The following is a 4,076-nucleotide window of genomic DNA, read 5'->3' on the forward strand; positions in this document are numbered from 1 at the left end:
GCCAAGGTCACGCAATTACTCAACCAGACATTAATGCGCCAGATTATGAAATCAAAGGACAAATTCTACACATGGTAACTAATCAATGCCAATTTAGTGGTGCGCCGAAGGAAGATCCAAATGAACATCTTCGTACCTTTAATAGGATCTGTACACTATTTAAAATCCGAGAAGTGGAGGATGAACAGATATATCTCATGTTATTTCCCTGGACTTTAAAGGGAGAAGCCAAAGATTGGTTAGAATCGTTACCAGAAGGGGCGATTGATACATGGGATGTTTTAGTTGAAAAATTTCTTAAACAATTCTTTCCGGCATCAAAAGCCGTAAGACTTCAAGGAGAAATTGTTACGTTCACACAGAAGCCAAATGAAACTTTATATGAAGCATGGACAAGATTTGGAAAGTTATTAAGAGGATGTCCGCAACATGGTTTAGACACTTGTTAAATAGTACAAATATTCTACCAAGGATGCGACATCACTACACGAAAAGACATCGATATAGCAGCCGGTGGTTCCATTATGAAGAAAACCGCAACTGATGCTTACAAAATTATTGATAACACTGCTTCCCACTTACATGAGTGGCACCAATAAAAAGATATTGTTAGATCATCTAAAGCAGCTAGAGCCGATTCTAGCCATGACTTAGATTCCATTTCTGCAAAGATAGATGCTGTCGAGAGACGAATGGAAAAGATGACTAAAGATATTCACTCAATACGAATTAGTTGTGAGCAGTGTGGAGGACCACATTTGAAAAAAGATTGTATCAGTATTGAACTAACAATGGAACAAAGAGAGAATGTTTCCTATATAAACCAAAGGCCTGGAAATAATTATCAGAATAATTATCAACCGCCAAGACCAATCTACAATCAAAATCAGAATTATAACCTAAATTTTCCATACAACAATCAACAAGGTGCTAGTAATCAACCAGTATCCAACAATACTTACAATCAGCAAAGACCTAATTTTCAAAACAAACCACCACAAATCAATGATAAAAAGCCAAATTTAGAAGACATGATGTCGAAGCTAGTTGATTCTCAAACGCAGTTTTTCACATCTCAGAAACAAACTAATGAACAAAATGCTCAAGCATTTAGAAATCAACAAGCTTCTATTCAAAATTTGGAACAAGAAGTAAGCAACTTAGCAAGGTTAATAGGTGAAAGAAAACCGAGAAGTCTACCTAGTGATACAAATGTAACCCCCGGAATGAAACAGCTAAAGCCATTACCACAAGAAGTGGTATTACACTTAAACCACCTGAAATGCCTGTAATTTTTGATAAAACTGTAACACCCTAGGCAAATCCCACATCGCCCACGAACATGAGTGATCATGGGATTATAAGGTAATACTCATGCTTAAATGACACAACGCGTTTTGGGATCACAGGCTGAGTAGAAGTGCGAGTACGTTGTGGTTAAGCGTGCTTGGGTGAGAGCACTACCAGGATGGGTGACCTCCTGGGAAAGTGCTTCTCGTGTGTGGTCGCCAAGAAAAAGCCGTGCGCCTGCGGGCAAAGCGGACAATATTGTGGTCATGTTAAGCTGGGGTGTTACAGAATGGTATCAGAGCCACTCATGTGCCGTTGGGGGTGGTGGGGCAAACCTCATCGAGGACGATGAGTCCCTAAGGGGGGGTGAATGTAACACCCTAGGCAAATCCCACATCGCCCACGAACATGAGTGATCATGGGATTATAAGGTAATACTCACGCTTAAATGACACAACGCGTTTTGGGATCACATGCTGAGTAGAAGTGCGAGTACGTTGTGGTTAAGCGTGCTTGGGTGAGAGCACTACCAGGATGGGTGACCTCCTGGGAAAGTGCTTCTCGTGTGTGGTCGCCAAGAAAAAGCCGTGCGCCTGCGGGCAAAGCGGACAATATTGTGGTCATGTTAAGCTGGGGTGTTACAAAAACTATTCCTACTCCACAAGAACCACAACCTGATCAAAATAAGGAAAAAGAACCGGTAGTTGAAAAGGTTAATGAAGATAACACAGTTAAGGCTATACCTTATGTTAAACCATACCATCCACCACTTCCTTACCCGAGTAAAATGAGAAAAGAGAGACTTGAAGCCGAGCAATCCAAATTCTTGGATATGTTTAAACAGATAAATGTCAATCTTCCTTTCATTGATGTGATTTCAGGAATGCCTAGATATGCTAAATTTCTGAAAGATCTAATCACAAATAGAAAGAAAATGGAAGAACTCTCGGCTGTTACTATGAATGCTAATTGTTCTGCAGTACTGTTGAATAAGATACCAGAAAAACTATCAGATCCAGGAAGTTTCACAATTTCATGTTTTCTGGGTAGTCTTAGTTCAATAGAAGCATTGGTAGACTTAGGTGCTAGTATAAATTTAATGCCGTATTCACTATACGCTAAACTAGACCTTGGAGAATTGAAACCAACACGAATAAGCATACAACTAGCAGATAGATCAGTAAAATATCCTAGAGGGATAATGGAGAACATGCTAGTTAAAGTTGGTACTTTAGTATTTCCAGTAGATTTTGTTATTCTGGACATGGAAGAAGATTCTCGAGTACCTCTCATATTAGGAAGACCATTCTTAAACACGGCCAAAGCAATAATAGACGTGTTTGGTAAGAAACTGACCCTAAGTATAGAGGACGAGAGTGTTACCTTTTCAGTTGATAGAGCAATGCAACAACCGCAATCTGCAGATGATACATGTTATTATATTCAAACTATAGAATCACATGCAGAATTGTTAGAAGAATTTCGAGAATTACAAGGAACAGGAGAATGTTCTTTAGGAGAAGGAACTGAACCAATTGATGAAACTGAAATGTTAGCTCTACTTATGGCTAATGGATATGAACCAACAACAGAAGAAATTCAAATGCTAAAAGAGGAAGACAAATATCGATATAAATCATTCGATAGAAGAACCACCGACATTAGAGTTAAAGCCACTTCCAAACCATTTGGAATTTGTTTATTTACATGGTGAGTCTGAATTACCTGTAATAATATCGTCTTCTCTTACTGAAATTGAAAAATCTCAACTCATTTCTGTGCTAAAAGCTCATAAACCAGCTATTGCATGGAAAATTCATGATATTAAAGGAATAAGTCCTTCGTATTGCACACATAAAATCCTTATGGAAGAAGGTCATAAAACATATGTGCAACGTCAACGAAGACTAAATCCTAATATTTAAGATGTTGTTAAGAAAGAAATTATTAAACTGCTTGATGCAGGTTTAATTTATCCAATTTCTGATAGTCCATGGGTAAGCCCAGTTCAATGCGTGCCTAAGAAGGGTGGCATGACTGTCATCACAAATGAGAAAAATGAGCTTATTCCTACTAGGACTGTAACAGGATGGCGTGTTTGTATTGATTATAGAAAATTAAATGATGCCACCAGAAAAGATCACTTTCCCTTACCTTTCATTGATCAAATGTTGGAAAGATTAGCCGGAAATAGTTACTATTATTTTCTTGATGGTTTTTCCGGATATTTTCAAATTCCAATAGCACCCGAGGATCAAGAGAAAACCATATTCACGTGCCCTTATGGTACTTTTGCTTACAAACGCATGCCATTTGGACTTTGCAACGCCCCTGCAACCTTTCAAAGGTGCATGATGGCGATTTTTCACGACATGATAGAAGAATGCATGGAAGTTTTCATGGATGACTTTTCAGTCTTCGGTGATACATTTGAATCATGTATAGTTAATCTTGAACGAATGCTTATTAGATGCGAACAATCAAATCTAGTACTTAATTGGGAGAAATGCCATTTCATGGTTAAAGAAGGCATCGTTCTTGGTCATAAAATTTCAAAGGAAGGCATTGAAGTGGATAGAGCTGAAGTAGATGTAATTGCTAAACTTTCACATCCCACCAATGTTAGAGGAGTTAGGAGTTTTCTAGGGCTTGCCGGTTTTTACCGACGTTTCATAAAAGATTTTTCTAAAATTGCCACTCCTATGAATAAACTCCTAGAAAAGGATGCTCCATTCATCTTTTCAGATGAATGCATCAAATCTTTTAATATTCTTAAAGAAAAACTC

The 4,076-nt window shown here is 38.1% G+C and overlaps 1 non-coding gene across 1 annotated transcript; it reads right to left on the reverse strand.

The window, feature by feature from the left end:
- Positions 1–329: 329 nt before the first annotated feature.
- Positions 330–436, reverse strand: LOC139856610 (small nucleolar RNA R71). The gene has a single exon (XR_011762081.1). It is a non-coding gene; the product is annotated as a small nucleolar RNA R71 (small nucleolar RNA).
- Positions 437–4,076: the final 3,640 nt, after the last annotated feature.

Source organism: Rutidosis leptorrhynchoides, chromosome 6 (genome assembly GCF_046630445.1).
Source record: "Rutidosis leptorrhynchoides isolate AG116_Rl617_1_P2 chromosome 6, CSIRO_AGI_Rlap_v1, whole genome shotgun sequence".
NCBI classification, from domain to species: Eukaryota; Viridiplantae; Streptophyta; class Magnoliopsida; order Asterales; family Asteraceae; genus Rutidosis; species Rutidosis leptorrhynchoides.